Source organism: Sus scrofa, chromosome 1 (genome assembly GCF_000003025.6).
Source record: "Sus scrofa isolate TJ Tabasco breed Duroc chromosome 1, Sscrofa11.1, whole genome shotgun sequence".
Classification (NCBI taxonomy): domain Eukaryota; kingdom Metazoa; phylum Chordata; class Mammalia; order Artiodactyla; family Suidae; genus Sus; species Sus scrofa.
Genome location: NC_010443.5, coordinates 169,664,866 through 169,676,127, shown reverse-complemented (window position 1 = coordinate 169,676,127; position 11,262 = coordinate 169,664,866). Strand labels below are relative to the sequence as shown.

The 11,262-nt window shown below is 39.8% G+C and overlaps 1 long non-coding RNA gene across 4 annotated transcripts; it reads left to right on the top strand.

Annotated features, from left to right (window-relative positions):
• On the top strand, positions 1 to 11,018 carry LOC100627270. 4 transcript variants are annotated; one of them, XR_002346575.1, is made up of 3 exons: positions 1 to 83; positions 340 to 586; positions 10,765 to 11,018. It is a non-coding gene; the product is annotated as an uncharacterized LOC100627270 (long non-coding RNA). The 4 variants fall into 4 exon arrangements; XR_002346568.1 differs by having other exon boundaries at positions 26 to 179; XR_002346569.1 differs by having other exon boundaries at positions 27 to 128.

Below are 11,262 nucleotides of genomic sequence, written 5' to 3'. Positions count from 1 at the left end.
GGGCGCCTTTGGCGCGGAGATGGGCAAGAGGCTGGGTTTAGGGGGCGAAGCTGCGCATGAGCTAACTCGCTGGTTGTCCTAAGGTTAAGGCTCGGGTGGAATAATGAAGACCAGGAATTTAGTTCCTGGTACTAGTGGTTCTGAAGTGTTTAAGGGGGGTTCCTTCTTTACTCTCCTAAGTAAATACTGAAGATTATTTTATGCATCCACAGTAGTGAGGGAACTTTAAATGTTTTTAAATTAATGAGCAGATTACTGTAATTATCACTTGTTGAGCTCTAAATTCTTAAGTCTCTGGTAGACACATCACATGCATTTCTTCTTTCTTTTCTTGGCTAGGCCTGTGGCATGCTCCCCTGCCAGGGATTGAACAAGCGCCACAGATGTGACCCAAGCCGCTGCAGTGACAACGTAGGAGTTTTAACCAGCTGCCCCACAGGGGAACTCTTCCATGGAATAGAAGCAATTGCTGTTTGAACAAAAGCTAGCAGTTTTAGTGACAAGTCTTGTCAGCATTTAAAGAAGAAAAGACAGGCATGAAATCAACCGTGTTGTAATTTTAAATGGCCATCAGCACCTTGACCTGGTATGTGCTACTTAAACTCTTATGCTCACGTTCATTTGTTATTTACAGGGATTGGACCAAATTATCATTAAGGTCTATTTGAGTTTGGAATTCTATTAACTCTAATGTGTAATTTATTAATTAGCTTTATTAACTATACCTGATATTATTGTAGTCTTAGGGCATGCAGAGTAGAACATATATGATGCTGAATATTACTTTTTCTAGTGAGTAGTTCAAAAATAGTTGGCCAGTGCTTTATAATGTCACCATCTGAACAAATGGAAGAGAATCCACGTTAGAAAAAATAAGTGCCTCGTTTATAGAGTAAACAAAAAAGAAAAAGTAGAGGTGAAACCGCCATCTAGTGGTGACCATGTAAAATTCCCAGAAATTTGTGTTACCATATTTTACCTACTGCTGGAATCTCCAATTTGGAAATCTCTGTGGGTTCAAAAGTAGGAAGGAAAATACTGGCTGTTACACATTAACAAGTGATTAATTAATGACTGAATAATGTTCAGAATACTTGCCCCCAGATGGTCCCTGGAAAAAAGTTCCAAGGTCAAATATCTTTGGGAAATGTATGCAAATGCCACTCTTAAAGATTCACAATGAATATTAGCATATTAAAACTCTTGACAAGTCAAGATACCTATTGTACATAATTTTACTGGTGTTTTTGACCACAGGACCTCTTTCTCTCTCTCTCTTTTTAATATTCTCTGGCATTGTAAAAAATGCCAGTCTGAAGAAATAATGATCATAGGAGTAATTTGGTTTTTTTTTTTTTTTTTTTTTTTTTTTTTTTTTTGCCATTTCTTGGGCCGCTCCCGCGGCATATGGAGGTTCCCAGGCTAGGGGTCTAGTTGGAGCTATAGCCGCCGGCCTACGCCAGAGCCACAGCAACGCGGTATCGGAGTCGCGTCTGCAACCTACACCACAGCTCAGGGCAACACTAGATCCTTAACCCACTGAGCAAGGCCAGGGATTCACCCGGCAACTCACGGTTCCTAGTCGGATTCGTTAACCACTGCGCCACGACGGAAACTCCAGGAGTAATTTACTTTTAAAAAAGACTTTTTTTTGGTGGTGGTGGTGGGGACTTATGTCAGATTTTACATTTTTACTCCCAATCTAAATATATAAAAATGATGATAATATAACTGTCTAGGTTTTCATGCCCAACTCATGAATATTTCGGGAACATTCATTTTGTACCAATACCGGCACAACGGGTATAACTAAAAGCAAACAGTTATAATTAGTTGCATGTTGGTAAATGTTTAACAAGCTTCCTTCAGATTCACAGACTGATATCAAATCCAGGAATGTCTATAGATTAAGTTAGAAAGCTGGTAAAGATTATTTCTGGAGATTCTCCCTTTCTCCAATTCAGTTTGACTCTTTTCTCCGGAGCTCAAGAAATTTTCCATTTTCTCTCTGCTCTTCCTCAGATCGAAACCTCTTAGCTTTCAACATATCAGGAAAAAAAAAAAAGAAGAAAAAATAGCCTTTATCATTTACCATCTGGGTCCAGTGGATCCTTTTAAATTTTTATAAATTTAAGTCACTTCATGAATAATTCATATGCAGAGTAAAGGAATATTCAATAAAGCTGTTATAAAAAAGTAAAGGGATAATGAAATACAACTTTATTGGAAATTCAAATAAGTATCTAAACATAGAAAACTCCAATTTTTATTCCATATTTTGCTGGTTTTGAAGGTTCTATTATCTTGGGTAATTTTATTCTTTTTCTATTTTCTTATTATTTTAGATATTTTAAAGCATAATTTGGAACAATTGGTGAGTAATGGTGAAATAATGATGAAGTAGAATGTTTCAAGAACAGGAAAAATAAGATTAGTAAGATTCCATGATGTATCCTAGATTTATAAGAGTCCAGTGGACCCATATGACAATTGCAAATCAAATAAGTTTTATTCTTTTTTTAAAAAATAACTTTTCTCTTTGTTCTCTGGAAGACCTTTAAGAAAGAATAAAAGTCATGAAAGATGAATCCTTACAAATATAACTCCCAAAAGAGAAAACCTCAGAAAATTAAAGTTGGGTCCAGCGGGTCCTGGTGATACATCCAAGGGTTAAATGCTTAAACTCATTCACTTTAAAGTATACAAAGACAGATATAAATGAATTTGTTACCAATCAATCCTAACATTTGTTTGTTTGTTTTTATATACAAATCTTCAGAGTTAAAATCCTAATGTGAAGTAAACATTTCGGTTGATGACACCATTTCAAATGATGGTTTAACAATCCATAGTTCCAAATGAAAGTTCCAGATGGGAGGTCTCTTTGACCTTATATCAAACAATTTATTTTTCTTTTTTTTTTTTTTTTTTTGTCTTTTTGCCTTTTCTAGGGCCACTCCCACGGCATATGGAGAATTCCCAGGCTAGGGGTCTAATCGGAGATGTAGCCACCGGCCTACGCCAGAGCCACAGCAATGCCAGATCCGAACCACGTCTGCAACCTACACCACAGCTCATGGCAATGCCGGATCCTTAACCCACTGAGCAAGGCCAGGGATCGAACCTGCAACCTCGTGGTTCCTAGTCAGATTTGTTAACCACTGTGCCACGATGGGAACTCCCAATCCTAACATTTATTTCATTGCAATTTGAAACAAAAGCCACTCTTTCAAATATAGGCCTTAAGACTTCTTAGGCTTCATTGAGCTGGATAGCAAAGATACATTTCTGGGGATCATGAAATTAATGAAATTACCAAAGGTGCTCTACTTTGGTTTATCCTCATTGAATTCCAGGACCCCTATGGATCCTCTCATCTATGTCTATTTACCCTCCTCATTCTTAGATCTTACTTCTTTTTGCAAATATCTTATTCTGCCATTATATCATTGTCCACAGCTATTTACTTGCTGCATTTTCAGTCAAAAATCCTTATTAAGTAGGGTGGCACCCTGAGACCACTTATTTTTCAGGCCTATACAGAATTTTGGTTTGGATTCCCATTTACACTTCAGGATGGTATTAAAATTTGACAAGCAAACTCATTCTCTTCCACCATAAAAAACAAGTTTAGAGAAAGAAAATATATGTTTGCTGCATATCTTATTTCTTGTGAATATACACTTTGAAGAACAAAAAATTCATCTTTTTCTCTATTCTGTAAAATGCTTATAGGGCTAAGCTTTGCAGGATTTCAGGTGTTGTGGTATCTGGAGTTAATTCTGTGAGGAACCTGTCACTGAAGGAGGGGGGTTGCCTGACACAGCCAAACTCAAATGTCTTTCCAACCTGTTTCTGTTTGTCGTATTTTTCCCAGTGTTTTTCTCGGAAAGAGAAGCAGAAAACACATCAAGTTTAATCAACCAAAGATTGTAGTGTGTGTGTAGTGGGGGCGGGAGAGGGGGCACGCACTGTGGAAGAAAAGAGGTAAACTAGGAATACCGAAGTAGTATATAAATAGTATGTAAATCCTTGCAGACCAGAGATTTTGGCCTGATATCACTACTGTGCCTGGCACAAAGTAGACGGATGTGCAGTAAATATTTGCTGTACCAAGGGGAAAGTACAAACTTCTCACTTTGTTTTTTCAGTGGAGATGTGTCTTGTGGTTCTTGGAATCAACCAGGCACCTAGAGGAGAGCGTGTCCTACAGGATACCTCCATTTCTCTCAGCGAGCTGAGGAGTCTGGCCGCAGAACTTCCTACCTTCTTGCGGCCCGCGGGGAGTATGATCCGCCGTGGCCCCACCCTAGCGCTCCAGATCCGCGCGGGTCTCCCGCCCCTGCTGTGGACCGCTGTCAAGTTCGTCACTGTAGCCACGCCCCTCCGGCTCCTTCCCCCCCGCCACCCGTGCTCTGCTCTGCGGGGTCCCGCACCCTTCCCAGCAGTTCCCAGGCTCGGTCGCCCTGCCCCCAGGATGGTCCCCTCTACTCTCCCCTCCTCTGGCCCCGCTCCTCCCCCTCGCGTTCACAAGGCAGAGGCAGCACCAGCTGTGTGTGTCCGGCAGGCTTCTGCATTGAGGCCGGGCAGGGTGGTGCGGGTCCTAATTGCAGCGCCACAGCTGCTCCGGCTTGGAGGACTGATTTTGTAAGGTGGAGGCTGCGGCAGGGGCGGATTTCATACCAGGTGCCACTGTGGTAAGAGTCGACCTCAGGGCTGCCTCCTCTTGGCTTCTTTGAGGGGCTGCGGGAGTTCGGTGGGAAGCGGGGGAGGGGCGGCTGAGCGGCGACGGGTCAGCGGTCTGGGGTCTCAAGGGTGGTGTCCGCTCTGCCCTCTTGGTCTTGGTACCCCGGGCAGGGGAGGTGCTCCGGGGCTGCGACTGGGCCCCGCAGGATCTGCTTTGAGGCTCGAACCTATCACCTTCTCAGCCACCACTCTTTGCTTAGTTCTGTCCTGGCCTAGGCGGCCCCCTCACCCAGCTCCCCTGGATCAGGTGTGAAAGGTGGGAGCTGGGTGAAAAGCAGAAGTTCGGGCATCTTCCCCAGCATCCCACCCTCCGCTCGGGGCCCATTTGCCTTTCCCACCCCACCCGGTCACCGCTTCTGGGTTCTTCAGCTTCTTGGTTCATTCCTTTAATGATCTGAAGAGCCCTGGTCTTTGAACCGAGGTGACTTTGTCACCTGTAGTCCTGCCTCTGGAATTAAAAGGAATGAGGACAAAAGTGCCAGGTAGAGCTAACACCTTGGGCTCTGATTAGAATTAGACTTTGGTTGGAGTTCCGGTTGCGGTGCAATCCGGAAATTGACTAGTATCTATGAGGGTGCCAGTTCGATCCCAGGCCTGGCTCAGTGGTTCCGTGAGCTGTAGTGCAGGCTGACAGCTGTAGCTGTGATTCCACTCCCTGGCCTAGGAACATCCATATGTCACAGTACGGCCCTCAAAAGCAGAAATCAGTAAATAAAAATTTAAAAAGCTAGAAATAGAGTTTAGTTTTCAGATCGTACCAATTTACATATTTCAGTTCGGCCCTAAGTGTTTTCTGTTTTGGTGGGAAAGGAAAAGGCATAGTAAGTCTGCATGTAATCACTGGAGTATGTTGAATTCATGTTTTAAGGTGAACTTCCTCAGGCTTCACCCTTCAAATCCGTGGATAAGTGGCCAAGTTAACTTGGTTTAAAAAAATTTCAGATTTAAATATAAATGCATGTTAAGTCTTTCTTTTCCGGTGGTCTGATTGACATCATTTTAGAGCTCCAGTCATTTTTAATTGACTCAAAATTTTAGGTTTACAAATTACAAAGGGCCTTGTAGTTTTCTAACCCAAACTCCTCATCTTATTGATGAGAAATTGGGGAACAAAGAGGTTATTTGTCCAATGTAGCAAAGCTAGTCTGGGGAAGTAGTTGAAGACACTTGATTGAAGATTTTAGAACAGAAAAGTAGGAGAGGCACATTTAATTGTCTATTAACAAGTACATCTAAAGGAACTCAAATTTTACTTTCAGTTTAGGATGTTTTTCACTTGGGGATCCACAAAAGGGCTAAAATGGAATACTCAAAAACCCTTAATTATTATCTAATAGGTAAAGCCTTTAAAAATACTATGGGCACATATTTGATATGCTAGGTTAATGTGACTAATGCTTTTTTGCTTTTAGTTGTACCATGAGAAATTATTTAAAGTAACTCCCAGTGATTATAAATTGTGCTGAAAAAATGAGACATTTCTTTAGAATAGCTTTTTGTGTTTTCTACCACTTTTTTAAAATATCATGACTAGTAAGTTAATGCTGCATCCTAATATAGTGTTTCAATTGTATTTACTTGGTTTTATGCTTTTATATAAATATAATATTACAGGGTAGAATGTTTATCAAATAATACTATCCCATTGGAAAGGTGAGGGAAGTTGGGGAGGTGTTTTGCATGGCCATGTAATTGGACCAGTTAAGAAGAAGCAGGTGGGGCGTTCCCCTTGTGGCTCAGGTTTAAGAACCTGGCATAGTATCTGAGAGGATGCAGGTTCAATCCCTGGCCTCACTCACTGGGTTAAGGATATAACACTGCCACAAGCTGTGGTGTAGATCAAAGACGGGGCTCTGATCTACAACAGGATCTATGTTGTGGCTGTGGTGTAGACCTGCAGATGCAGCTCTGATTCGACCCCTAGCACGGGAACTTCCGTATGCTACAGGTGTGGCTGTAAAAAGAAAAAAAAAAAAGGAAGAAACAGGTGGGATGTTTTTCAGATTATTTCTGGAAAGTGTGAATGTAAGAATAGATATAATTTAGTGAGCAGGAGTTCCCGTCGTGGCGCAGTGGTTAACGAATCCGACTAGGAACCACGAGGTTGCGGGTTCGGTCCCTGCCCTTGCTCAGGGGGTTAACGATCTGGCGTTGCCGTGAGCTGTGGTGTAGGTTGCAGACGGGGCTCGGATCCCGCGTTGCTGTGGCTCTGGTGTAGGCCGGTGGCTACAGCTCCGATTCGACCCCTAGCCTGGGAATCTCCATATGCCGCGGGAGCGGCCCAAAGAAATAGCAAAAAGACAAAAAAAAAAAAAAAAAAAAAAAAAAAAAAAAAATTTAGTGAGCAAATATAATCTTAGAGCAGAGATACTAAGAGGCAAATGAGTGTGGGAGAGGAAGGGGATTGTGCTCAAATATCGCTCAGGTGATATTTTGTATGTATTGGTAGTATGTATGTATTTAGTATTATATTTAGACTAAGTAAGGCTGCGGAGTTAGAATCCAGGTTTGTTACCTGCTGTGGAAACTTAACTCTGGCCATTGCCTGTGTCTAAATGTTTTCTTTTGTGTATAAAAGTTTCATACAACCTTTTTTCTACTAGGCTCCTTGATTTTGAATTAAGCCCTAGAGTCCTAAAGGAGGTGATTCTCAGGTCCCCTTGATACTCTTAAACATTATTGAGACTACAGAAAAAAAACACAACAACTGGCGCAATAGAAGACAGATGGATTTTTATATTTGCTTCTCTGCATTCTATTCTAATATATGCTGTTTTATGTAATATGTTGTTTTAGTTGAATTATATGAAGGAAATTTGGCCTCACATAGATACGGCATAGTTGGAAAAAGATATCTTAATACCTTTTTCAGATAATTGTGCATTTTCTTTGATACTACAGCCAAACTGAGCAGTTTTAATTAAGAAATGAGTTGTTGGAGTTCCCACCATGGCTTAGTGGGTTAAGAATCCTACTGAAGGGGCTTGGGTTGCTGTGGAGGCTTGGGTTCCATCCCTGGCCCCATGCAGTGGGCTAAAGGAACTGCCATAGGTCGCAGCTGTGGCTTGGATTCACTCCATATGCCTCAGATGTGGCCATAAAACAAAATTCAAAAAAAAAAAGAGAGAGAGAGATCAAGAGTTAGTTGCAATGTTGAATCTGAAAAATTAGAAGTAAACTTTTTGTACTCTATTGTATTAAAACCCATTCTATTGGTTTACTTTACGAAAAGTTGACTTTAATACAATATGGTCTATTCTACATTTTGAATGATCATTGACCTTGTGTGATTTTTGTAACATCATGAATTGATCATTTGGGAGACCTTGCTTCCCTGAATAATGTTGACATGCTTCATTATACAATATATATACACAATATATATTATATAGTATATACAAAATCATGTTATCAGAAAAATCTTTATATATTAGGAAGATGTGAAGTCCTTAGTATTAGATACAAGTTTTCAAAAATTTTATTTTTTTAATTTAAATTTGAGAAAGATCAAATTTTATTATTGGCAACAAATATTGTGAATGGTTTTCCAGGTGACAGGCTCACTTCAGCCATTTTTGAGAAAATATATGCCAAATACCTAAGTACTAATCAAGTACTAGTTATATACTATTCTTGGAGAATTGAGGAAATAGTCACTCAAAACATTTTTTTGTGTTTTGTGGTTCTGATGAACAACCCTGATTTGTCAAGAGTATTTTAATAGCACTTTAATCCTTTTTGCAATTAAGTGATAAACAGAAAAACTTATTTGCTTTACATTCTGTAGGAATAATGAGCAGGATTGCATAGCCCTAGCATTTATACTCACATCTGTACTGTGAAGCTGTTGCTAAAAACCATCTCTCCCAGAGGAGGTCGTTTCTCCTCTTATTGGTGCACCTGGGTTTAAACTGAGATTGGTATCTTCTCACTCCCCTCTGGTTATCCCAAAGCTTTGTCATTGTTTTTCAACAGCCACTTTTTCTTGAAAGCTCATACTATCTTTCTCAAAGCTGTCTCCTACATTTACCTTTATTTTTATTTTTCATTTTTTTTGTCTTTTGTCTTTTGTTGTTGTTGTTGCTATTTCTTGGGCCACTCCCGCGGCATATGGAAGTTCCCAGGCTAGGGGTTGAATCGGAGCTGTAGCCACTGGCCTACGCCAGAGCCACAGCAACACTGGATCCGAGCCGCGTCTGCAACCTACACCACAGCTCACGGCAACGCCAGATCGTTAACCCACTGAGCAAGGGCAGGGACCGAACCCGCGACCTCATGGATCCTAGTCGGATTCGTTAACCACTGCGCCACGACGGGAACTCCTACATTTACCTTTAAAATAGTCTTTTCTAAACAAATCTAGTTAAGATTCCTCTATCCTTTATCAACCTTTGAAAAATCCATGCTCACTTTCTATTATTAGCGGAATTCTTTAGCTGTCTCTGAAATTATGGTAGGAGGAAATAGTGTTTAATTTTTATTTTCTTAGTTTAAAAATTGAGATATAATTGACATATAATGGTCTGTTCTACATTTTGAATGATCATTGACCATGTGTGATTTTTGTAACATCATTTCTTTTCAAAAGGGAAAGTTCTTAGCTGCTTAAGATACTTAGGTTTATTAAGTTTCACTTTCTATAACCTGTACTATCAGAATATATCTGAACATTTTTCTAAAATTAAAATTATCATATCTAATAATACCTTTTCTTCTCTCACATTTTAGAATCAGTTCCTCATCCCATCGTTTTTCTCAGCATCCATGTTGGCTCTTTTGGCACTCTACCTTCGTAATTGTTCAGTTCTCCATGTCCTTCATCCTTTCCACAAATCTTTTACCCAGCCACATAGTACTTGAATCTCTATCCTCTCAGACCTTTAAATTTTACACTTTCCTTGCATCGCTAACTGCTTGTTGCAGTTTGAGATCATGAGATAGAACTGTTGGACTAGGTAGCATCCTAGTCAGGTGGTTAGAGAGTAGCAAGATGGAGATATCTCTTGATACTGGAGCCTAACAAGAGTGGCATCTCCCTCCTGCTGTAGTCAATTTAAATGATTATATTGAAAGTGTATATCTCAAATTAGAGTTTAAAATACTCTCATAGGAGTTCCTGACGTGGCTCAGTGGTTAATAAACCTAAGTATCCATGAGGCCTCGGGTTCGATCCCTGGCCTTGCTCAGTGGGTTAAGGATCTGGCATTGCTGCAAGCTGTGGTGTAGGTTGCAGATGTGGTTCAGATCCCGCATTGCTGTGGCTGTGGTGTAGGCCAGCAGTAGGTCCAACTGGACCCCTTGCCTGGGAACCTCCATGTGCCACGGGTGTGGCCCTAAAAAGATAAAAGACAAAAAAAAAAGTAAATAAAAATAATACTCTCATAAGTTGGAATGTTAGAAGTATTCTGAGTTAAGTTTCTGCAAAAGAGGGTAAGTAATATATAAATCATGTGGGACACCACTTATCACACACTTATTTATTGTTCCTTAAATGCCCTATATTTGCATGATATAAAATCACCTGTCTAAAATATAAGTAACTAGTTTTAGAAAAATCTTTTTGTTATGTACCCTTAAACAGTCCATCCTAGAAATGTTTAGTGGAAGCTTCTTATTTTCTGGGTAGAAAAGCATGTGAATTTTAGAATTTAATATTTTTGGTAATCTGTATATTAGAATAATGAATTCACAAGGCTGATATGAAAAACATAGGGTCTAGATTCCCCCCCCCATCTTTGACTTAAATAGGGTATCTATTTTATTATTATCTCTTGCTGAGGTTTTTTTCCAAGAATGAATTAAAAAAGATAAAATACCTCTTATTTGGCCTAATTGGCATCAGATTCTGTAGAGCCATTATTTTGTTATAAATGAGGTCATTGTTTGCTAATTTTTTCCTGAAATGAATATCTTCATTTGGTCATGATTTCCAATGGATTAATAATGCAGGAAGTGTGAAAGACATACTTATTTTGATTTTTTGAAAGCATTTAAAAATACCTTTCAATTTTATTGCAGAAATATCAATCAGACTTTACAATGACAACCTATTTGGAATTCATCCAACAAAATGAAGAACAAGATGGAATCCGATTTAGTTGGAATGTTTGGCCATCAAGTCGACTAGAAGCTATAAGAATGGTGGTTCCAGTAGCAGCCCTATTCACACCAGATTTGCCAACTCTTCAGTAAGAACCTGTTGTGTGGAGTAGGACCACTTGCCGTGCAGTTTTTAATCCTTTGTGGTAATTAAAGTATATGGAAAAAGCTAATGTGTCTGTATGACTAAAAATGTAGTTGCTTTCTTGCTCATTTTTTTTTTTTTAAATTTTATTTTCCCACTGTACAGCAAGGGGGTCAGGTTATCCTTACATGTATACATTACAATTACAGTTTTTCCCCCACCATTTCTTCTGTTGCAACATGAGTATCTAGACATAGTTCTCAATGCTATTCAGCGGGATCTCCTTGTAAATCTATTCTAGGTTGTGACTGATAAGCCCAAGCTCCCGATCC